Genomic DNA, 25276 nt, shown 5'->3' with positions numbered 1-25276 from the left:
AACGGACCAATAAGGTGAGGTTAGCTCCGCTACCAGGGCGGAGCGCCCGCTGCGTGACAGTGTTTTATCGCCGCAACGGTCTCTGCAGGCTTCACCTCACGCAAGAGTTTGAGAGACGGCTCGGCTCTACGCAGTGGCGCCAAGACGAGCCGGAATTTTGGAGGAGAGAGGGGAAGAGCGCCGCGTAATGACACAAACCCAGCGATCGCGCAATGGCCGGGGCGCCAGGATCCCCACAACACCTACAAGGGTTTGAAACAAGGATGTCCTCTCTCTCGGCTGCTGTTCATGATCTACATGACGGGGTTAGAAAGGAAGCTAGAAGTCAGCACGATGGGGTTCGACTTATCCTACATGAAAAACGGGCAGGTGGTGGAACAACGGGTTCCGCCCATACAAAAATGCCTTATGAGCGTCTATTGAAAAACGTATGGTGAGCTATGGCCGCCTATGGGTCTCTACGGTCACCCATAAAAAGGCATAAATTAGGCTATAGCCAGCTATTGAAGTTTTTATAGATCCTGCACTAAAGACTGTAAACCATACATTTCTCTTTAGACGATTATAGAACATCCTAGTGCGTTTAGTCTATAGAGTCACAGCTATTCAGGTAACTGTAGCTAGCTAAAGAAATATGTATGGCTTTAGTTCTATAGACCAGCCGCGGCAAAGCTCTTTTGGCTGGCTATAGACCATTTTTTAGCTTGAAGTCTACAGACTCAAAACCATTCAGCTGTCTTTTGCCAGCTATTGAAAAGAGTTCGTCCTAAAGCTATAGAGAGAAAGCCATAAAAGCTCATTCGGCTGGCTGTAGGCCGTTGTTTCGCTCTAAGTCTACAGATTTCAAACCATTCAGCTGTCTTTTGCCAGCTATAGAAAACAGTTCGTCCTAAAGCTATAGAGAGAAAGCCATAAAAGCTCATTTGGCTGGCTATGGGGCGTTGTTTAGCTCTAAGTCTACAAACTTGGAACCATATTGATGTCTTCTGCCAGCTATTGGAGAGAATTTGCTTTAAAGCTAAAGTGAGGCAGCCATAAAAGCTTCTGCGGCTGGGTACAGTACAGTATATAACTGTAAACCTTTAGATGTGTGATAATTAAGCAACATTTTGCCGGCATTAAGAAAGCGTTTGGCGCAGAACTTACAAGCCTGCATCCATAAAGGCTTCTTTAGCTAACTAGATAGTAACATAAGGCTCCAAGTTTCCAGCCGCTAATCGAAAAGCGTTAGCCTATAAAGGTATAATTCGAGCAACCATTAAATCCTATTCTGCTGGTTTCAATATGACTTATGACGCGAAATTCATATACTCATGATTTACCTAGCTACATCTACAACACAGATTGAATAACGATGACAAGTTTGATAGGCCGGTTATATGAACGTATTTGTTCAATAAGGTTAGGTACTTATTATACCAACAATACGGGAAAAGTACAATTAAAAGAAGCTACTGATTAACGCTCAAATTCAGGTTGCAACTTTGGATACTGCGCGTCCGCAAAGCTTGCAAATGAACGTTGACCGAAAGACGTATAATTTCGTAGAATTATTCTTGTGTGGCCCTTCGCTGCCGCGGTCAAGTGAAAAAGCGGGCTTCTCTGAAAACGGCCCTCACAGATTGGAAATAACTTTCGCGGCCCACGGTACGCTCTCTCAGAAATATGGTGGAAGCTGCGAACAACCGCATTCTTTCTCCTGGGGACCCCACTTTCAGATTAGTCATTGAGAAAGGGGGAGAGCGACCCACGCCGGACCGAAGGAGGCGCGGTGAAGAAATTCTGGGAAGCGTTGAAAGGGTAGAGGGGACACCCCTGCTTCCTGCTTTATTTTCTTTTGTTTGTTTGGCATACTGGTTTTGGCGATGGGTACCGAAGGACACGGCCGTGCGGCCCGCGCTGTGTTAGTATTCCTGCGCGTAGCAATGCTAGTGACAGACAATGTTCCCTGAGTACTTAGAACAGATACAACTTTTTTCGGATGAAGAAAACAAAACGTTAAGCGATCTTGTATTTACAAAAAAAAAATAATTACCAGCGAACAAGTTAGAAAAAGATCGAAAGAAGGGCATGTGCGCGGGCATGGCACGTGTTGCCTGGTGCTGGGAATTTCGACTCGACGGCAATGTGCTCGTGTAGATGGTGTGACGCCAAGCAAATGTGTCGCTTTTTGGTGTCGTGAATTTCGGTGTTTACGGTGACAGTGTTACGATTAATTCAACATCAACTTCAAGTCATGCGAAAATGGATACCTGCGATACTGTGACAGGAATTTCATCATACGCAAAACTCTAGGGTGAGTGATCTTACGAACTGAAGAGACTCTATAGTGCGAAAAATGCAGGACTTTTTTTGGTGTTGACGAATACTTTTCTTAACTACCCTGCACCCCATGGGCACTGCAACGTAGACAGAAGTGAAGATTTGGCCGCGGTGATGTGACAAAAATAATTTTTTCGCGAACTGAGAAAACTTACAAGGGACTAATTAAGTGAACTTGGAAAAACGTTTTTTTATCATTGCATTGTGTGCGACCATCTTCATTGTTTTATTGAGAGTGCATTTCAGTTTTAGCCACCGAACTTGCAGCTGTGTGCGTTGAGTACTGAGTGTAATGAACGACTTCTGAGTGCTTTCTCTTCTGTGGACTACCCAGCACCTGTACCCTGTAGATATTTGTGTCTCGGCGGACGTTCGCGGGGAATGTGCCGCGTAGTGTGGCTGTCGAGCGAGTCACTTAAGCGTGAGCCAGGGTGTTGGAATGCGTGTGCTGTGTTTTTCGATCGGCGTATGTGAACAACTGTTTACTGGTGGTGAAGTAGCGTAGATAGTAGCCATTTATGTGATTAATGGAATGAATAAACCCCTTGATTTTGCTTTCCTCGAATGCCTGTGTTTAAGCCTTTTGTGAATGAAAACTGGCGAAGTGTTTGCAATCGCAACCTCGCACTCCCCCTATATCGTTGAAGTGTTCACGGAGCATATATTACAGAATGCACCTAAGTGCCACAGGACAAGTTCTAGAGATCTGCACAGCTCTATGCCGGCGTGGCAGCGTGCTAATAATTTCTCAGCGGCTGCTGCTGTCGCTGTGTTTCAAGTAGTGGTGATTCCCTTCTGGCTGCAGCTCATGCAAAAATATTGTATGGTCGGCTATTGAAAAACCTTCTTATGGTTGTCTTTAGCTATTTGGCCCAATTATCTTTAGACATTTCTATGGCTGTCTTTAGCCATTCCTATCGACATTCCTATGGGTGTCTTTAGATTCTTCTATAGCCATATTGATATCAAAAGAAGAGCTAAAGACAACCATAGAACCGGCTATTGAAGAATCTAAAGACACCCATAGGAATGTCAATACGAATATCTAAAGACAACCACAGAACCGGCTATAGAAGACGCTAAAGACACCCATAGGAATGTCGATACGAATATCTAAAGACAACCATATAACCGGCTATAGAAGAACCTAAAGACACCCATAGGAATGCCGATAAGAATAGCTAAAGACAGCCGTAGAACCGGTTATAGAAGAAGCTAAAGACACCCATAGGAATGGCGATACGAATCGCTAAAGACAGCCATAGAAAAGTCTAAAGATTATTGGGCCAAATAGCTAAAGACGACCATAAAAAGGATTTTCTATAGCCGACCGTACAAAATTTTTGTATGGGCGGGACTAATGTATGCAGACGACATATTGTTGATGGCGGACAACCGGATAAGTATGCAGGGCTTGATGGATATATGCGGTGAAGAAGCGACGCACCTAGGGCTATCCTTTAGCAGAGAAAAATCTGGGATCATGGTCTTTAATGACGGCGAGGAGCACAAAACAGTGTCAGTGCAGCAAGTAGAAATACCATTGGTGAAAGAGTATAAATATTTAGGAGTATGGCTGAACAACAGCGAAGATTACACGCAGGCGCATGAGGCGGAACGCGGCTATAATGAAGCATAGAGCCCTCTGGGGATACAGCAAATACGGGGTGGTAAGGGGAGTCTGGAAAGGGGTCATGGTACCAGGATTAACTTTCGCTAATTCGGTTCTGTGCATGAAGCCAGAGACCCAAGCGGGCCTGGAAGTAAATCAGAGGTGGTAGGCAGATTGGCCCTAGGGGCCCACAGTAAAACTACAAATGAAGCGGTACAAGGGGATATGGGCTGGTCGTCTTTCGAGGTGAGGGAGGCGCAGAGCAAGATAAAGTTTGAGGAGCGACTTCGTGACATGGAGGACGAAAAATGGGCCGCGATGGTGTTTAAGTACCTGTATTTGAGGAGCGTGGACACGCGGTGGAGACGGAGGACCAGACAGCTGACCAAGCGGTACGGAAAGTCGGTAGGGGAAAGCGGGGTTTACACAACAGTTAAAAAGCAGGTAAAGGCAGCAGAGACGATGAAGTGGGCACATAGAATGGAAGCGAAAAAAACCCTGGAGACTTATAGGGCAGAGAAACGGGAAATTAAGAAGGAGGGATTCTATGGCAATACGAGAGGCAGTGCGTTGCTCTTCGAGGCACGGGCAGGGTGCCTGAGAACCCGGGCATACACGGGTAGCTACAGGCAGCAGGATGAAACGTGTGCATGCTGCGGCAGTGATCGGGAAACTATAGACCATATTGTCAGGAGCTGCACAGAGATACGGCCACCGCGGGGTGAGGGGGAAACGACGCTGGCGGAGGCTTTGGGATTTGGGGCGAGGGGGAACCTCAACTTTGTGGGGATCCTGACGCCCTAGCCATTGCGCGATCACTGGGTTTGTGTCATTACGCGGCGCTCTTCCCCTCTCTCCTCCAAAATTCCGGCTCGTCTTGGCGCCACTGCGTAGAGCCGAGCCGTCTCTCAAACTCTTGCGTGAGGTGAAGCCTGCAGAGACCGTTGCGGCGATAAAACACTGTCACGCAGCGGGCGCTCCGCCCTGGTAGCGGAGCTAACCTCACCTCATTGGTCCGTTTGAACGAGGCCCGAACCCGACTCTCGCTTGGACGCGAACGCGCGCCCTGCGCGGGGGTCCGTTCGGGGAGACGCTTCCAGGACGCCGAAGGCGTTGGCCGAAGGTATGTGACGCTTTCTTTACCAGCCGGCTGCCACTCTGTGGCGCCGGCGAAAGCCCACCAGCCCTTCCGGCTGCGGCCCGTGCCTAAGGCTGCTCCTGTTGCCCCTACGCTCGCTATAGTAAGGCCGTACCTACCACTCGACGATCACGCCGTGCAGTACGCGCCTGTGAGCGAATGGGCCCCGTCTCCCTCGCTGCTGCGAGCCGATCTGGCCAGCACGGCGATGCGCGCGCGCACAACGTGCGTGCACCCCGGAATTTGCCCTGACAGAAGAGCCCACTGGCTCTGCGCCGACGAAACGTGCGCACTTGCGCGTGGCGCCCCATCGCCCCTTTCACTTAACGGGAAGTACGTACCTGTGCTGTAAATTGTGTAATTGGGACTGTAAGATATGTGGCTAGAATGTTAGTATAAAATAAACGTCTTCCCTCCGTACCCTGGGCATATTCCTTTGTCGCCCCTTTCTCCACCTGCCCAACAGAGGCGGTGTTGATTTGGCGCGACGGCGTTTCAGTATCGTGAGCGTGCTCAACTAGCTCGAACCCACGGTGGTTCCTCGCGGTGTGCATGAATGCCTGCCTTGTGCAAAGCTAGCGTTATGCATATTGCGAGGTAGAGAGACCACAAACTGGCGCCCAACGTGGGGCCATTGGCTCATTAGCCTTTGGCCGCTAATTAAGCTGAGTACGCAACCGGAATCAGTCTTAACGCTTATCCGCTAGCGGTAGCTGCTACGGGGACGAGGCGACTGCCCCTCCGTACGCGAGTGTGCGTGCACCCCTCGTTAACGCAGCCCCACGGGGCAGTGCGACGGTTCAACCGCGCCCCACTGGAGCGGCGGTATACGTATTCCGGGAGAAAGGCCACAGCCGCCACTCGGAGTAGTGCACGCGAGATATATGCTTGTTGCCGTCCCCTGAGAGTAGAGCACGAACGTGGTAGTTGACGCGCTATCTCGTGCTTCGTAATATATCGAGATTCATTGTCCAAGTGTGACTTTAGCCGGCGGCGCAAAAGCGTGTGCCAGTAAAAGAGGCAAAATCGACAGCCGTTCAGTAGAGGAAGAGGGCCCAGAGTTGAGAAAGAGCGCGCGGACACCCCGCAGAGAGGGGCAGGCGCTTTTCGCGAACTCCATGCCGCCGGAAAGCGGACGGGCCTCGGCTGTAAAATCAGGAGGGGGAAGCGATGCCCGTTGTAAGGCGGTTGTATTGAGCCGAAAAGAGCTAGTAGCCGGCCAGCAGAATGACCCGTTTTTGTCGACGGATGTGCGACGATCTCTGGGAGACATTTTTTTTTAGTTTGATTTTTTTTTTAGACGCCGAGACGTAGCTTGTCCTGCTGCGGGCGTGCGCCGAGATGCTACTTGTCTTGTAGCAGGCGCGGGAGGGGGGGCTGAAGTCAGCGTGTGTCGCCGACGCCCCGGGGGACTCATTTCTGCTGGACGGTGAAGGACTCGTGCTTAACTACGTAGCCGCCGATGATGAGGCAATTGAACCATTCAGTGTGGTAACCCCCTAAGTTTGAGTTGCGCACTGCTGCGCTAAGCTCATGACGAACCATTCGCCGGGCATTTAGGCGGCTCCAAAGTTTTGGTAAACTGAGTCGCTCCGTGACCAGGCCCGGGACGAGGCAAGACATTTTCGCTGTTGCCGGTCTTGCCATGTCTGTCAAACGGCGAGGGCGCACGGTGGGAAGCCGCCTGGAATTGTGAAGCCATTTGACAGTGTGCGTCCATGGCAGGTAGTTGCTTGCGACTTGAAGGGACCTTTGCCGAGAAGCAAGCAGAGTTTTACTTATATGGTGTCACGGGCTGACTATTTGGCGCTTGAGCACAGTGGCTCTGCGCGGTAATGACACGGCACCCACGTTAATCCAGGCTTCTCTCGCCCGGCTCATCAATATAACGTCACGAAGAGGTCGCCTCAGTGATCATAGCACACTAAACGGCAGGCGCTTTCGCCCCCGTGCTGACTTCGCTTCTCTCAGTCTCAGTCAGCGCGGCCGCCCCAGCCCAATCTGTGTGGTCAGTTGTCTCTCCCCTCCAGCAAAGCTGTAAGCGCATGTTTTCTCTTTTTACTCGGTTTGTAAGAGTGTGCATGTTACGTGGCACTGTCTGTATTAGTGTGTCCCCATTTGGGCGTTGATGACTGCACATAATGTATCTTGTCCTAATTTGTTTTGTTATTGTTTAGAGCACTGGTTTTTAATGCACAAGGTGAGGAAGTGTTCCGCTTAGTATTTTGAGCGTTGTACCGCGTGATGTAGCATGAACTCATTTTGTTGGCTTAGTTTCTGGGTTCGGTACGGTTCGTGTGTTAGCCTCGTTGAAGGCGTTAGGGTTGTTTTCTTTTTTATGTGTGTGTGTGTTGTCGGTGCACGATGTAGTGTTTTCTTTTTCCAGTGCTTTAACTTTATTTATTTGGTACAGGAACCCCCTTAGTCTTCGCATGCGGGACGAAGTGCTGTGTACGTTTCTTTTCTTTTTTTTATCCAGTTTGGCAGTGAGCAGGGCTAGTTTACTTCTCATCTGTTTTTTACTCGGGCGCAGTCTTGAAGAAAGAGCGAATGCCGAAAAGCGGCGGCTAGGTCGGTCGCGGGAGTGCCCTTCGAAGACTGTCATTGGCTTTCGCGCGCAGCCAGGGTCGAGAGTTATGGGCTTGTTTTGAAGGTGTCGGATTTCGGCCGTCCACGGCCCCGGTGTTCGGGGCGAGCAGCGCGTACTGGAGGCCGTTGCGTGAACTGTGTGCGGTTGGGAGAGCAGGCCAGACTTTGGGGGACCATATACTCAATGCCAACGGGAGGTTGTGTTTTCCTGGAAAACGCGGGCCGGGCGTATGCTACGAGTGGGGCTCACCGCGTTGTGGCGAAGGAACTTGGCCCCGGTGGCACGAACACTGTGACACGCATGTTGTGCGGGTATTCGTGAGTGCGTGTGGTGTGTGCCTCTGCCGGCTTCAGCGAACCCAACGGTGCATTCCGCGAGTGGCTTCGGCTTCGTCCGGTGCGGGCCGCCGTCACGTGGTGTCTCGTCGGTGTGGTGGAGGGTCCGCAGGTGCCCGTTTCTGGAACTTGACCGAGCCCGTAACAGTTACGCTGACTATGGGGGTTCAACGGCATGTAAGGCTGGCGAATGCAGCCGGGCTGCCCGGCACCGACGAGAGCGGGACTGGCGGCCGGTTGCGAGCTGCGGAAGAGGTGCCCTCTCCAGATGTGTACAATGTGGTGCCATATCGGAACCGCACCATGCGTCATCGGCACCACGGCTGTCGTCCGGCAGCTGCCTCGCTCGCGCTGGGCGGCAGCCACCACCAGCGACGGGTCATCGCTCTTTGGCGGGGCACCCATCGGGTGCCACGCGAGGTCTACACCTGAGCGGCGCCATCGCGGTCATCATACCTGCCGGCTGGCTGCTCAAGCCGCATTTCCTCCTGGCTGGTACCCCCCCCTTCACGGAGCTGCTGTCTCGACGCTACGGTGAGGTCGTTTCGGTACTGGTGCCCACCATCTTCCTTTCATGATTGACCCCAACGGACGTTTCCCCTAAAAAACTTTCGTGCTCCCAACCGCAGAACTTTGCACAAGCCCCGCGGAACCGCGTCTCCTGAATTTGTAGAAATATTTCCGTAGCTCAGAGTAGTTTGTAGCATGCCTGTGTCTTCTCTTTTGCCCTAATTCTTTATTGTCGTAGTGCGTGTTTCTTTTTTCTTGTAATCCTATGTAGCATAGTATCGCCCTGCATGTATATACTATTATTACCATTATTGTTATTATCATAGTGTCACGTTCATTGTAATTGTATATTTCAATAGCTTCATTTTGTGTATGCATGTGGAACCGATTATGTATCTCAGTGTCGCGTGTAGTTTCCTGTGTGTATCATTCGTGCTGGAGGGGGGTAGTGTTGGTAGTGTAGTTTGTAAATATTTTGTATGGGCTGGGGACTGAGACTGCCCTGTGCATGCATACTTTTCTACTCTTCGCCGTCTTCTGCATGCCTGGGCGATGGCCGGTCAACTCTTCTCAGACCGGCGAGGGCATTTAAGGAGAGGGGAGTGTGGGGATCCTGACGCCCTAGCCATTGCGCGATCACTGGGTTTGTGTCATTACGCGGCGCTCTTCCCCTCTCTCCTCCAAAATTCCGGCTCGTCTTGGCGCCACTGCGTAGAGCCGAGCCGTCTCTCAAACTCTTGCGTGAGGTGAAGCCTGCAGAGACCGTTGCGGCGATAAAACACTGTCACGCAGCGGGCGCTCCGCCCTGGTAGCGGAGCTAACCTCACCTCATTGGTCCGTTTGAACGAGGCCCGAACCCGACTCTCGCTTGGACGCGAACGCGCGCCCTGCGCGGGGGTCCGTTCGGGGAGACGCTTCCAGGACGCCGAAGGCGTTGGCCGAAGGTATGTGACGCTTTCTTTACCAGCCGGCTGCCACTCTGTGGCGCCGGCGAAAGCCCACCAGCCCTTCCGGCTGCGGCCCGTGCCTAAGGCTGCTCCTGTTGCCCCTACGCTCGCATATAGTAAGGCCGTACCTACCACTCGACGATCACGCCGTGCAGTACGCGCCTGTGAGCGAATGGGCCCCGTCTCCCTCGCTGCTGCGAGCCGATCTGGCCAGCACGGCGATGCGCGCGCGCACAACGTGCGTGCACCCCGGAATTTGCCCTGACAGAAGAGCCCACTGGCTCTGCGCCGACGAAACGTGCGCACTTGCGCGTGGCGCCCCATCGCCCCTTTCACTTAACGGGAAGTACGTACCTGTGCTGTAAATTGTGTAATTGCGACTGTAAGATATGTGGCTAGAATGTTAGTATAAAATAAACGTCTTCCCTCCGTACCCTGGGCATATTCCTTTGTCGCCCCTTTCTCCACCTGCCCAACAGAGGCGGTGTTGATTTGGCGCGACGGCGTTTCAGTATCGTGAGCGTGCTCAACTAGCTCGAACCCACGGTGGTTCCTCGCGGTGTGCATGAATGCCTGCCTTGTGCAAAGCTAGCGTTATGCATATTGCGAGGTAGAGAGACCACAACTTCAAGGCCATAGAGGTGACGAAGAGGCGACTGGAGTGGTGGTGGAGGAAAAGTAGGGAAGGGATGGGTACGCAGGCGGAGTAATTAATCATGCGGACGAGAATTTAGAACAGCGAGGGGAGAAAAAAGGGGGGTGGGGGCGATGAGTTTAAAACAGAAAAGAGGGAGAGATGGGAGGGAGTAAGCAAATCTATAGGTTAGCTGGGAGTAGGGCAAGTAAACGTAATAAAACAGGCAAGTCGGTTGCTGACAACCGACGCCCCGATTTAAAGGGAAAGCCACTCATCATCATCATCATAATCATAATCATCATCATCATCAACAACATCTGTGGCGTGATCGTGACGTCAGCATCGCGCGCGCGTGGCGCGATAAAGGCGGCTGTCGGCGAGGCTGGAACGCACTCATCGCCGCGCTCTCTCGTCAGCAGTTGCCACAAGTGCAACAACATTAACTTAACGCAAACTACTTAACGCCGTGCGCCCCCGGAAATGCTCTGCATTTGATCGTGCCCCTCGCGAGGGGGGTGTTTCTTCCATCAGGAAAACGGCTACCGCTGGCGGTAATCGAACCCGCGTCCTCGGGCACAGCATTTCTTCCACCCGTCGTTTAACAAAACATTCTTTTTTTTCCACGCATGCCGATCGGTTTGCACTGGGGGTGTTTTCTGCGCACACAGAACCGCCGGACTTTCCTTTCACCTAGACACATAAAGTTTCGCTTTAAAAAGCTAACACGTGTATACGCTCTAAAAATACTATTACTAAGGCTCTCGCAAACATTTGCGCAATGATCGAAGCTGTTCAAACGAAACCCAGGAACCGACCGGCGAAAAACGCGAAATCGTAAATGCGCCCCCGCTTTGTCTCCAGCTCCCAGAGCCGCGTGGTCTTCAGCCTTGGTTTCGCTGTTTCCACACCCAGCGGCTGAATCAACGGCTTCCTTCGCCGCCACCGCGAGCTCGTCATCCACCGTGCCTGCAGCTATCGGTGGACGCCCACCACAGGCGGCGATGCCACGGATGGACCGGCCGGCCGCCCCCGTGAAGTCGCGCGCTCGCCTAACCTACTCGCGCAAACAGCAGCCGCGCCGCTACTCGTCCGCACGTCGCAATTGCGAAAGCACGCCGCGCATCGATTGGCCGAAGGAAAGGTTCGGCCTGCAAAGTTGACGCGACCGCAGAGGCACGCGCAAAACCATACCACATGCACGCGTAAAATCGACGTACTCGCGCAACGACGTACGCCTGCGGCGGCATACGCCGCTGCCTTTACGCCGGCCGACGACGTCGGAGAGGGCGAGTAAAGGCCCAACCACATGCAGCGTATTTTCGGCGTCGCGCCAGCGTCAGCGTCGTTCGGCGTCGACGAGCGTCAGCGCGCGCGCCAAAATGCATGGCGACGCGGGCTGACGCTCCGGCGACGCCGATATCTACGCTCGGCAGATCTCGGCGCGAGCGCCGGAAGCGGCGCTGGTGCCAGTTTCCGGTTGTGCCAGTCCGTCTCGCAGTTTTAATGGCGGCCGACATGCCGAAAATCAACGCTGAGGCACTAATAAGTGCAGTCGCTGCCCGCCCCGCTCTATGGCAGGCTAAACATGGAGACAACAAAAACAAACACCGCAAACAGGCGTTGTGGGACGAAGTGGCAGCAGCCGTGGCGCCCGTGGCGAATATGGCGGCACACTGTTGCTCGAACGAAAGGCTTTCGTCGGCTTGATGCAGCCGGCAGTTTTTCTTCAGCATTTAAACAACGCAGTTGGATGCGGTTTAGCAACGTTAAAGTCACTTCAGTGCATTTATAAACAAAAATAAACGTTTACTTTAAAGCCTAATTACAAAAAACTCTGCACAACTTGTTTATGTTGGCACAGAGCTAGGCAAGCAAGTCTGGCAACACACACAGACGCAGCGTCGAGCGCGCACGCCGGCGCGTGATTTCGCCGGTCCCATTCGGTTACTCGCCCTCTCCTGCGGGCGCGCACGTTGACGCCGAACGACGCTGACGCTCGCGCGACGCCGAAAATACGCTGCATGTGGTTGGGCCTTAACCACATATCGCCGCAACGCGCGCGTAAACCAATGCGCCGCGCAGTGTGGCTCGACTACTTCGGACTCAGCTTTGTGGCGACCAGTTCAACTACATTTTAACTCAAATAAAGCAAATAATGCCTATTCTCACAAATATACGTATATTTAATACAGAAACAACTAAAATAGTTCTCGGGACATTAAAAAACGTTAAGGATTAGTATGCATACTTGGCAGGCACAAAACCAACGAATCCCTTTCGCTACATTTGGCGTAAAACTGCCTTGCTCCCATAGTTGCTCGTTGCTTCGCGTGTTTTGTCCGGTTGTTTGGTCACCGTATTTTACAAATTACTTCGTTTTATCGCATAATAAATCGTGAAGTTAGCTTATTTATCAATTCACTGTCTTGTTATGCGACCTGACTGCCGATAACATCACCGCCAGAGGTGTACGTCAACACCGTACGCCCGAAAGTTTGCGTCGATATCTGGTGCGCTCTGACTTGGGCGTAACAAGCGCGTACCAATGCATTCGGCGTACGCCGGAGTACGCCGGTTCCTTACGCGCTTACGCCGGTTTACGTCGTTGCGCGAGTACGCCGGTTTTACGCGTGCATGTGGTTGGGCCTTTATTAAGGCGCGCGCTACGGGCGCATGCGGGCACGACACAACGCCACTTCTCCAAGTCATCTGGAGGAGGGGAGTGGTCCAGATTCCCCAAAATAGTCCGTAATGGTGCCTGACGTAACGGTCCTGTTTCCCCTCGGGCTTAGGGCACTTCTAGGCGATCCCGTGGTCAACGCACTCTATATCGACCAATGCATGTAAAGCGAACATGTAGTTCGCCGAATCGCCGAGACGATCATACAATCTGACTCGTGGTGCCACAGCGCAGATCTCACTCTTGAGTCAAACTGTACGATCGTCACTGTCGTTCGCCGAATTCGCTTTACATGCATTGGTCGATATAGAGTGCGTTGACCACGGGATCGCCTAGAAGTGCCCCAAGCCCGGGGGAATTTCGTAGGCCGTGTGGGTGGGGAGACGCCATGAGAGTGCTATCATATTATTGCGCAAGCTCTTGGCTATGACATGGGCGGGCAGTGTTCGCAATCGGAACATGGGCGTGCGTTTGGAGGTGCGTTGGCAGGTGCGATGGTCAGACCATGTCGAACAGCCGCGCACTTGCACACGCACCGGTGTTCCGCACAACGATCACCGCCGAGTGAGAGACGCTTCACACGCCCATGGCATTACTGATGTCCCAATAAGGTACGCAGACGCGTCCAATTACATTGGGAAGAGGCAAAGGCCGGTCGCGAGTAAAGAAAGAAAGAAAGAAAGAAAGAAAGGAAGAACGAAAAAGGCGCCCTCACTCATTCTTCTAGTAACCACCCTAGAAAGGCTTAGGAACACTTGAAGAAACATCTGTGCGAAAAGTGCTTCCCGGTCGGCATGGCTGTTGCACATACATGACCTCTGGTCAAGTATTACAAGCCTCAGTCTAAGATATCTATTTCCCTTAGCTTGTGGATTGACGGACAGTGGCATTATACAAATAAAAATCTCACGCCGAGAGAGGAGACAAGCTAGTTGCGAAATCGCGTACAGTCACTCTAGCTCCTCCCCACGGAGTGCAACAAAACCTATTGCGCAGTGTGCTTCGATCGCCACATTGCACGCAGATGACCACGGTAATTTAGACCAGGCGGAAGCGTCTTGGGGCCAACTGCATGCACCGGAGACCACTTGTTAGAGGCATTAGCAAAGGGGGCTGCGGAAGTGCTCGTCCCACTTTCGGGAAGCGCATGCGCTCGTTTCCTCCCTTTGTTCACGCTGTTGAGCTTTTCCAACTTAACTGCAAATAAGCGCGCGCGCGCTGTGACCAATACCCCAACAATGAACACACCCTCTGGACATGCAAACATACAAAGCACCCTGAGGTCTTCCCTGCAACCAATTCCTGCCACAAAGCGCCCTACCTGCTGGGAGGCATGGGTCACACCGCCTAAGGAGCTTGAAGAGCTCTATTGCACCACGCTTGTGAACCACATCAAAAATACTCCAGGACTATAGCCATAACTATAGTCCCTGTAATCTAACCAAGAATCCGAGCAGTCCTTTGGACACAGGTTTCAAAATAAAGTTTATCTCTCTCTCACTCCTCCAGCTTCCGTGGCACGCACAGGTGTTCAACCAGCGCGGCGGACGAGGCCCGTTTAAGGAAGTGACGTTCGCTCCAGCTGGTGGCGTCCGTTAGTCGACCCAAATGTACGGATAACTCGCCCTTGAAGAGAACGCGAGCGGTCAAGACAAGCAATAAATGCAGAGAACGACTCCATCACCGGGCTCCACTGGCGCCCCGACGTCCCCCGCGCGTTTGGCGTTCACGGGTACCGCGCTTGTTAACCCCTAGCTGGTCTTAAAAGCGACGCTCCTTGAACTGTTCAAGGGGTATTGCAAACTTCGGCAACGTTCGCTGCTGTTCAACTAGAAGTTCCCTCAATGTGGGCGCACCGAGGTATCTCCGAAAGGCGCATGTGCGGCGGAAGCTTGGACGCCAACGCTTACGATGCGCGCGAATTCATGTGAGCTCTCGGTCTTTTTCTCGCTCTCTCTTTTTTTTTTTTTCAGCGTAGATTGAAGTATGTGGAGTTAGCACATCTGAACAATGCAGTTTTGCTGTATCGACAGCCCAGCTGGGCCATTTTTCTCGCAGCTGACCTCAGTGCACTCATTTCCGCGGCTGCGTTAGTAAAAAAATCAATTTCTGCGACCTTACCGTTTCATTCTTAATTTAGGGCGCCATTTTTTAGTCATAACAACACCAATTCCACCGTGTAACCAATATTTAGTAGCTACGTAGGAATGAAACAGACCCTGACTTACAAAATACAAACGAGTGAGTCGTCAGCACCCGAAACTAACTTGATCGCCTATGGGCGTAGGAGGTACGGATCACTACGGCTTGGAAGGCTGCAGGAACGTAGCTGGCACGCGCCTACCCACCGGGCCGCTCGCGTTCGTACGGCTCTGGGTGTCGGCCCGAATGCGCTGCTGTCCCCGGTGCTGCCACTGCGTGCCGGAGGCCGCCACGAGGCACAGCAGGTGCAGGCAGAGGAGATACAGCAGCAGAGACGCGCTGGCGGGGGCGACCATCTCGGCGGAGCGGGGCGACTTGCACAGCGGAGCAAATCCGACGCGACTGCTACATCGGGGCCCGGCACTGGGCGCGTTTCATTCGTGCCTCACCGTCGGCGACGCGCGAGCGGCCGGAGGTGAAGCGGTCCGGAGCGGCCGGAGGTGAAGCGGTCCGGTCTGCCCACGCGGCAAGCCTACACGCGCGCGGCGGGGGCCGGCCCCCTCCTCCGCGACCACGCTCGGCGGCCGCTTTCGGCAGTGCCGCCGAGCCCGGCGCTTAGGTGTGCGCGAGAACGACGCTCGTTATTTCTCCCGGTGGAGCAGTGCGCGAGGTACCCGTAGTTAAAGTTCCTTCATCGGCTCTTGCGGGGACTTCGCTCGCAGCCAACGGAGCGCGCGTCGCCCAGCTGAAAGAGGTAATCGAAGGAATCGCGGTGCGGCCGTCGCCCGTCGCAGAACGACGCAGGAAAAGGTGGACGACGACGACGGCGCTCTCTCAGTCCGTGCCACATGTGTTACCGCTTTCGTGTCTGTGCAGGTACTGACCGGCGTCTTTCGGAGAGGAGGGGAATGCATCTGCAACCTTGCCGTGTTCTTACCGCTATAATCGTTCGTGCTGAATGGAATGACCTACGGGTGAAGCGTTCAGGCGTCTTAATTTAAGATCGGGTGAAATAAGAGAAGAGGAAAAAACACCAAGAAAGTGCAAAAAAGAGAGAAAAAGAGTGCTCGTCTCATTACCTTTTCGAAGTAGCTGCCAATGGCATGTGGAAGGTGCGTGTATGTGTGTGTGTGTGCGTGCGTGCATGCGGGCGCACGCGCGCAGACGCACGCATATATGTACATGCAGACATACACACGTATACTCTATATTACACACACTCTCAAGGTGTAATATTTCTGTTGCACAAAATCATTGGTTAATATTAAAGGGCGAAATTTAGATGCATCCCACTTTTGCGAGTGCTCATACGCGTCTCCCGGCGTCGGTCACTATAAAGAAAACGCAATAATTTTAACAAAACAAAAACAGAAAACAAAAACTCCGTTAAATTACGTTTTAGTTTCCGGTGTCAAGGCACATATTATATGTTAGGCAATCGGAGCCAGCTAATAAATAAAGCTTCTCCACTCCACAGAAATCCCGCGTCGGTCTTAGGGTCAGAGATGAGCGTCCCCGAAATTGGGCCGAAAATATGCTGTCGTTCTAACTATATCGGGCATATTGGGGTCCGAGCGCGTAATACGATGACAACGCCAGCGCATCTCGCCGCTATTCAGCAGCGTATTTTGCAGTGACAGCCCCAGCGGCAGTTGTTTTATCGATTGCCTTAAAAAATCTGCTAGCTGAAAGCTGCGGTAGCAGTTCGGCTGGCGTACCCGCAAATTTTCCCGCCATTTTTTCGCGGGGCTACCATGGTTGCCAGACCAGGACTGCCCTCTGTTGATTAGCTCGCATCATCCTAAAGGCCGCGGATATGTCAGCCCGCTCTTGGTATACACACCCCTGCGTGCTCGCGCCGCGGGCTCGGGCTCGAGCCCGGGTTTTTTTTTTCGCTTCGTACCCATGGTTGCCAGACCAGGACTGCCCTCCCTTTTACGGACTGCCTTTACGGGCCCCATACGTTTGTAGTACCAACCGTGGAGACGAAGCGAAAAAAATACAGACAGACCAAAATTTCTGGGTTTAAGTAGCCCAAGAAAGACTATCGTTTTTAAAAAACCCGGGCTCCAGCCCGAGCCCGCGGCGCGAGCGCGCAGGGGTTTGTATACCCAGAGCGGGCTGACATATCCGCGGCCTTTAGGATGGTGCGAGCTAATCAACAGAGGGCAGCCCTGGTCTGGCAACCATGGTAGCCCCGCGAAAAAATGGCGGGAAAATTTGCGGGTACGCCAGCCGAAATGATACCCCGTTTTTTCCCCCTTTCTGTACGCACCATATCATCGGCTTCCGAATAGGTGGCGCTTTCAGAGCCAAAACAGATTTGCCGAACTCCGCGCTGTCGCAGCACGCCTAGGGGCTGCCCGCTCGGCCGCAAAGCTGACATTCGGGCGAATTAGTACAGATGCATGAAGAGAACAGAGAACACCAGGAGGGACACGCGGAAGGTAAGAGGTGCGATACTTCCGCGGGATTCGGTTCCCTTGTAGGTACGAGCCCGGTGTTTCCTGTTAAATGTGGCGCCATCTGTTGGTTCACTTTGAACACTCTCCCTACTCCCCTGCGCAACCGCTAAAATAAACTCATTGTTCGCTCTTTATGACCTATAGTGGAAGAGTTGCGTTCATTCAATGTTCATTTCAAGTCCTTCCGTCAGCCAATGTTTGGCAGGCGGTTTTTAATTTACCCATGACTTGCGTTGTGCTTGTGCAGAAGTAATACAGGAAAAAGAGCTCATCATGGCCTAATGGTATAGTCTCTGGTTCTGGCGCTAGCTGGCGCGGTTCGGGCCCCAGCCAATCTATTAAGTGTTATTTTTCTTTCTGCCGTGTTCCGCGATTTCTTAGCTCTTTTTATCGTAAAATGTTCCTTGAGGTGACGTATACGCGTTGTTTACGTAAACAAAGGTTGTTTGGTACTTTTTAGGTCGGTTAAGCGCGGTTAAGGCGCGCCATCAGTGCCGGGCGTGTACCTACAAGAGAACGGAATGTCACGTTACTTGCGCTTTGTCCCTTGTTTATTTCGCTGTTTCCGCCTGAATAGCTATTCAGACCCAACGTATTTAGGCGTGTTCCCTCCTCCACAACCGAACCCCGCTTCCGGCAGTCGGCAGCTTCCCGTCTCTGCTTTCTGCACTACCACAAACTAACTGGCGTTGCAACGGGCCAACGACGCCAGCCTGGATGAATTCGAGCGATCATTTGGGCGCTTTAACAAGGCCCATTTCACCTAGCCGTGAGCTCATACCACGCGTTACTGCACTGGAATCCGAGGGACCAGGGAACTCGTCAGGCCTAGCGGCCCTTTGTCTTGGCTTCCTCTTTCGCAGCGAAAGAGGAAGTTTAAACTCATAAAGCAGCCCGCAGTCGAGCGGTGCGCGCATGCGGCACTCACGCTGGCACTCGTGGGCGGAGGAGGAGGTGGCCCTGCCCCAGGCCTGGTCGTTGTACAGGTCCATGCAGCGCTCGCAGTTGTCCCCGGCCGTGTTGTGTTCGCAGCGGCACAGCAGCTGCCGGTCGCCTCCGGGACCCGGGTCGCAGGCCGAGGCGTGGCCGTTGCACTGGCACCTGCAGTCCAGCACTCCATGCAACGCGCAGCTCCGATCGCCTTGCAAGAGGCCGCGACACTCGCAACTGCACCGGGGAGCTATTCCGAGGACATGGGCGTAGTCTGCGCCGGCGTTACGCGAAACGGGTGCTCACATCTTCGGGCAGCCCTCATCGTACCCCGTCCGAAAGGGAAACCATCGTAGCGGGTGTGATTCTCCAGAAATTGAAGCCCGAAAGGTCTCGCTACAAATCTGGCCTAATCACTGTGATTTTTGGGAAAGTAGCGTGGAGGGAGTAACAGGAAGCAAGAAATGTAGCAACTGCCCATAGCAAACCATAGCCACGAAGTTTTGCACTGACGGCATAATGCAAGCTGACGTGGTGTAGCAATTTGGGCTTGTTGGTTCACAACTCTCAAACCGTAGCGCAGAAGACCAGGAACAAAGAAAGGACGAGTAGACACACACACTTTGTGGATGTCCACTCGTACTTTCATTGTCTTTCGCCTTCTGCGCTATACGGTTCTAAAACAATACAAGCGGGTTTTTTTTTTTGCTGAAGCTAAAGCGTACTGTAGGCAAATTTTACCGGGATTGGGAAGCGTCACGATGGCTATTATGGCTCAAAGTGCTCTTTCTTTCCCAGCGACAACTGTCAACCATTTTATCTCAGGGGATACTTTTATTTAGCCGAGGCGGGTCAGGTGTGTTCGTCGCCAGAATCACAGCGCATGCGTCTCCGAAGGTGCCTACTCGTTCTTGAAAATCCTACTGATGATTTCTTGCAGTCATAGAGTTTCTTACAGTATACACTAGAGAGGAATCTGGCGCTAGGGTCTATGCGGCTCACATCAAGGCCAACTGTGTAGTCATGAATTACCGCCATTAGATCATGCGCTCGCCTTAGTTTCATCATTGGCTTGTATTAAAACGCTTTAGTGGCCGTGTATTCGAACACAGTGCCACAAAAAAACGCAAAGAATGGTGTGTTACTATATAAGTAGAAAATAAAACAGGCTGTTTTAAAGCTAAGGAAAAAAGGAAGTAAAGCGCATTTTTGCAGGCGCGGTTGTGCCTACTATTCGGCAGGCCAAGCTGGTATTAACAACAATGTTAATATTTTGGGGGCAACCCGCTAGAGACTCTTATTTTAATTTTACCATTACTTGAACCGGTGCACCGACCTTCAGCTAGTTTAACGAATCTTGTCTACTGAGCGAGTTGGTTCATACTTGAAAAAAAAAAAGAAAACGTGCCGTCAAAAAGTCGCGGACGAAGAGAAGATAGGACAGATACAGGCGCCCGTATCAGTCGTATCTTGTCTTCGTCGAAGTAGGTTTTGTTTCTTTTTTTTCCCCCGTCAGCTACAAGTTTCGCGGCGGTATATATATTGCCCGCTCAGTCATACGTCCTTCGAATGGGGCATGACCAACGTCAGACACTATCACGCACTGCCTGCTGTTTCACCGAATACGGCTACCACAGAACAGGGAAGATTTCGGCTTCCTCGTAGCTCGTAGATGCGTTAATGCATAGTGAAGAAAGCAAATCCCAAAAAACGCTTACGAATCCAATTGTCATGCCAAGTCCAAGCCAAAAAGGGGGGTCTTCCCATGGCCCCCTTCGACGACATGGTTTCTCAAGTGCAGTTTCCTCTCTAGTATACTTACTAAGAAACTCTATGCTTGCAGTAAGGCCATGCTTGCGGAGGTGGCCAGACTTTTTTTAGTTTTATATTTGGCTTTGTAATCTGGGCAGATATTTTGTCGACTGGCCCTGAAGTTCTCAAAGCCTACGACAGCTGTGCACCCGGCCCTTAACGCGTAAAAAAGTAAGCTTGCATCAGCTACACGCAGCGTTACGGACGTAGCAACGGGTCTCCGTGGCGTAACCCAGCGTGCCACCAACAGGATCCGCAACGGATTTCCAGAAGGTAGTACAACGGGCCGCTACAAATAAATGTTAGGGTCCTCGAAGTAACTTTCGAGAAGCGATCGAACACAACGGGGGTTTAAAGAGGGAATACGTAGCCAATGAATATGGATGACATTGCAACAAGCTACCGTAATTCTCTGGAGTTTCCCCCCCCTCCCTCTTTCTCGCATTGGTACTTCACTCTGTATATCTTTGGTCCTTAATGCAATCATACCCCCCTCCCTAAAACTACTAATGACGGAAAGGACAGAACCCCTCACACGTTCTCTATCTTTCTATTTTCCTTCCCTTCTGACTCCAACTGGCTGCCCGTTATCATTTGCCGAGCATGGTGGTCCTCATCTCCAACTGTGCAGAGTTACGCGAGTGCAGTGCAAAGGAGACGAAGGCGCTCGGAGTCTCTTACCTTCCGCCGACAGCGAGATCGGCGATAGCGTAGTAGTAGGAGCGCAGCACCTGCTTGTCTCCGAAGATCTCGTCGCCGAACGTGTTCAGGCGAGTCAGCACGATCCGGATGGCCGTCGCCGTCACCCACTCCTGCGCCGGGCAAAGAAACGCTCGCAACACGGCCAGCGGGGACGACGCTGGCGGGTTCAGTCTTAAAGGGGCCCTAAATAGGCTTCCGAATGTCGCCATTTCAATCGCGCAATCGCTAGAGTACCCCTTCACGACAACGTGTACCAAATATTACACCTCTGCGTAGAGCAGGGGCCGCACAAACACGAAAAAAAGATTTCACTTCCTCCCCTGGCTCACCAACCATACCTTGCCGCCACACTTGCGCGCTCTGACGCAGTTCTTTCCGGCTCTGACGCGCCTCTATGACGCACGAGACACTGCCCAGTGCGGCGCCGCGAACGCGAACCACAGCGACAGCGCTCACCGTGCAACCGGAATCTGGTGGGCGGAGCATGCGCGTCGAGTGCTAAAAAAAAAAAAGCGCGCGCAGGGCTTGGCGCAGCCAATGACTGCACGTACATCAAGGAGGGTGATGGATTGCCCTGTTTCCCTCGGTGGTCTTGCGCCGGGTCGATGACGTCGCGGCTTCCACAGTGCTTCGGAGGAGCTACTAGAGGAGGAGAGCCCCAGGCCTTATGGGTGGCCCCTTTTAATGAGCGATAACTCGGCTAATACTTAACGCATTTAAACAATTTTTGCGGGATGACGTTCCTTGGATAGTACTCCAGTGACTGCGCACGCGAAATCGTAACATTTGGCAGCCTATTTAGGGCCCCTTTAACACCGGTCTCTACTAGAGGACTAGAGTCACCAAAGAAGCTGTACTTAATGACAGTGTAGTCCTACCACTGGAGTTTGCAATGTGCGCCCACAGAGAGATGACAGCCCCATGCTACCGTGCAAGCACGCCACGGCTACCTGCTGGAGTCTTTTTCAGGTTGATGTCATTCAAATGTGCTTCGCGTGCGTCAAAATCTTGTCGTTGCTGCCTCTGGAATGAGTAGATACTGGTTTACCTGTAGCGTTTTAATGGAGCTCCACTATAGTGAAGCACCCCAGTACAAAAGTAACGCGTACACTACATGAGCTGATTATATGCAGGAGGGACTTCACTGCACCCTTTTATCTTTGCGCGTTTGACTGTATTACCAAACAGCCTCAGAACCTACACATTATCCAGTACATGCTTCGCTAACGTTAGCGAAACGAATTGCTGCCAAAGCAAGGCTCCAGGCCACAGTGAAGGTGAGAATTCTGGAGAAGCGGTGTTGACACCAAACCAAGTGCCATTAGAGTAGGGTAGAAAATTTTCAATTCGTGGGCTTTATACAACTAGTTTCGGACCACGTTACCCGAAGTTATCGTATTTCCCTTATGTTTCGCGTGTTAGTGGCTCGGTTCCTCCTTAGTGCTCCTCGTCTTAGAATGCAGACTTTTGCGTTAGTACCTGCTCTGTAACAGTTCTGTGACCTTTTAATGGCGGAAAATTTTGAATTAAACTGACATTATTTTGCGTATAACCCAGCGCGCTGCTCAGGGATCGTTCACTAAAAATGATTTTAATTGCAGGTCCTCCAGAGGAAGGTTTTTCCCCAGTGTCCACTTCTCGTTTAATGCTCTAGAAAAATTTTGTTCGTATAGTTCCCAACGAAAAAAAGGAAAAAAGGAGAAAACAAATTTCGATACGAAATTTGTTTGCAGATTCGAAATTTTTTAAAGGAAAAACTTGAAAGTTTCGGCTTTCAACGGTGGTGTTTTTTTTTTTTTTTTCGGAGCACCGCAAAATGGCTGATCGTCGTGGTGAGAGCAGATGCCAAAGCCGCGTAAGACGCATCGCTTACGACACAAGAAAGAATTATCGGTAGCCGTTAATCGGTGGCGACAAGGTGAGCGGCCTCGTCCATCAACACCCCGAGACCTAAAATGACGGAGTGGGAGGGGGGGCGGGGTTAGGCTGAGTAAGCTACCTCGAACAACGTAATCACATTTGGGGATTACTTAAGAAACATTTTATATGCATTTGCACTACTGCATAAGAGTACAATAGATACATACTCGGGCATAGGTATGCAAAATGAATACCACATTTGTACCGTACAGTCATAGGCAAATGAAAAGCGAACACGAAAATATGAACCGGAACACGCAAAATCGAATAAGTTGGCTCGAGGAGATCCCACAACGATGCGGTTGTGATATGTACGGAAATTCACGTTTACAAACTTTGCTGCTGCTTTGGAGTGATGCGAAAATTTGACTTGCATAGAAATAAATTGCGCTCTCTGTGTGTGTTCGCACTCATACTTGCGCGTTCGCATTTCATTTATCCATGACTGCACATCGGCACAGAAAATACCTCACTTGAGGCATAGAGTTTCATACTAATATGTACTAGAAGGAAATCTGAAGCTGAAGTCGCGGGCATGGAGGAATGGTCGCGGGCCGTCGTGGCCGCCGCCATTGCAGCTAGCGACGTTCCTCGCCTACTTGGCTTGGTTAGCCACATGGCTTGTTTTTTTGTGTCTCGAAGCCGAAATGAACGAAAAGAGATGACATCGCTTTCTTGTTCATCTTGCACGAAGCTTCTAAATAATTCCTGACAAACAAGTCTTTCTGAAGCCTCAATGTTATGATAACAAAACAAATCAGACTAATCTTCTGCGGCAATATTGTTGCTTTTTTGCAGCCAGAAGCAACTTTTCAGCCTGTTCATGAGCCATACCAGAGTCCTTCAATGCTTTACTGGTCAAGAAACTGCTCCGTAACTCAATGGGAGAGCTTCATATGCTGCGTTTGCCCGCCGCGCGGTGGCGCCACCCTCTCACTGAGGCCACTCATCGGGTGGCGTTGCGCTGGCTCGAACGGCGGAGCCGCGGCGAGTTGTGTTTGTTTTGTGCGGGGAAAAAAATGTAACTTGCATCTCGCGCTCTTTTGATGCGACTTAAGTAGTGCAACGACGATGCCTAACATGTGTTCCGTCCCGGGGTGTCGTTCCTTGTACAACGATACCACAGAAAATGTTTCCTTGTTCTGTTGACCGAGCGACGGGGAGCTGCGAGAGAAATGGAAGCGCGCCATTCCAAGGCAAGAAACGGGAGATTTCAGCTTCGATTATAAGTGTGTGACAGTGCGTGGAAATGCACTGTGTGTGAGAATGGAAAAAGCAATGTACCCTTTTGAGAGCATCGTGGACCTAGAATTCTACAAGGCTAACTTAAAGGAGCCATGAAGAGAAAACACAAGTTTGGTTAATTCGAAAGATTGCCTCGTTAGAACCATACTGACACCACTTTTAACACAAATTTCGCTCAAATAAGCTACATAATTAGGAAAAAAGGGAATGACCATGCGACCCACCAGCTCATTTCCCGCAACAGAACCTATGATGTCACACGAGAATGCTCTGCGATTGGCGGAGGCCGGCAAAATCAAACACAAGTTAGGCAGGGCTTACCAGTTTGCATAGTGAGCTATATGCCCGTTAAATACTGCACATTCCTTTTATGACACTAAGAATGGTGAAGTAAACGGTTGAAGTTCCGAATAAACACGCGAGCGTGTACGCCAATGCGTACGAAACTACCGCCAGCCGACCTCGACATTTCGCCGTCGCCACCGTCGCGCAGACGAATTTTCGGGTTCGAGGCTCTTCGGGGCCAACGAACCGTCCCAGCACGCACAGCCGCGACCTTGCTTGGTATCGTAATCCCTTCACAGAAGGTTGGCCGTCATATCGCCAACCAGCAAAGGTAAAAATAGAAACGAGGGGAGTAAGGAACAGCAAGCAGCGACGAGATAGTGACAGTCGTCGCAGTTTCGGAATTGTGTTGGCTTGCTGCTGTCGTTACGAGCTCGTTTCCAGTTTAAACCACTAAAAGCTTCAGTTTGTTCGAGTACTTTACAATGAAATTTCGTTGCTGCGTTTTGCAATGCCCATGTAGTACGGGCAAATCGTCTAGGGAGTGCGACATCCATAGGCGTGCGCAGAGTTCTCGATTAGGGGGGGCAAAGTCTTACCGCTGCGCCCCCCCACTTCTTACAGCAACTCCCGACCTCTTCCCACTGAAGGCCTAGTGTTGCGAACGCAGTGCAAAGAGGGATGGTCATAGAATTTTTATTTCAGTGCGATGGAATTGCAACACATACAAAATATCTCTGAGCAGAAATTTTTACTTTCATGTGTGACATCGGCAAGGTATGGGGCAAATTTGACGCCCCCCTTCAGATGATTAGGGGGTCGGCCGCCCCACCTGCCCCCCCTGTGCGCACGCCTATGGCGACATCCCCGCCAGTGAAGAGATCTCCTTTCATGTGCTGCCCAACGACGAACCTCGGCGAAGCAAGGGGCTACGTTTTGTGAACTTTGCAAACGGAGGAGAAAGGCAGCTAAAGGAAGTACGAGTGCGCTCGCTTCATTTCCGA

General features: G+C 51.7%; 1 pseudogene across 1 annotated transcript in view; it reads right to left on the bottom strand.

Moving 5' to 3' along the window:
• The window catches only part of LOC144174733 (laminin subunit gamma-1-like), a 111314-nt pseudogene that overhangs the window by 52756 nt on the left and 33282 nt on the right, over positions 1–25276 (bottom strand). The window contains exons 4-5 of the transcript XR_013323519.1: positions 20802–20932; positions 18307–18479 (exon numbers count right to left, since the gene is read on the bottom strand). The product of XR_013323519.1 is annotated as a laminin subunit gamma-1-like (transcript). The remainder of the gene's footprint in view (positions 1–18306; positions 18480–20801; positions 20933–25276) is intronic.

The sequence above is a fragment of the Haemaphysalis longicornis genome, unplaced genomic scaffold (genome assembly GCF_048455015.1).
Source record: "Haemaphysalis longicornis isolate Haplotype H1 unplaced genomic scaffold, Haemaphysalis longicornis Haplotype H1 scaffold_1, whole genome shotgun sequence".
Taxonomy (NCBI): domain Eukaryota; kingdom Metazoa; phylum Arthropoda; class Arachnida; order Ixodida; family Ixodidae; genus Haemaphysalis; species Haemaphysalis longicornis.
Note: the sequence above shows the minus strand (reverse complement) of the source record. Positions and strands in the feature narration are given on the sequence as shown.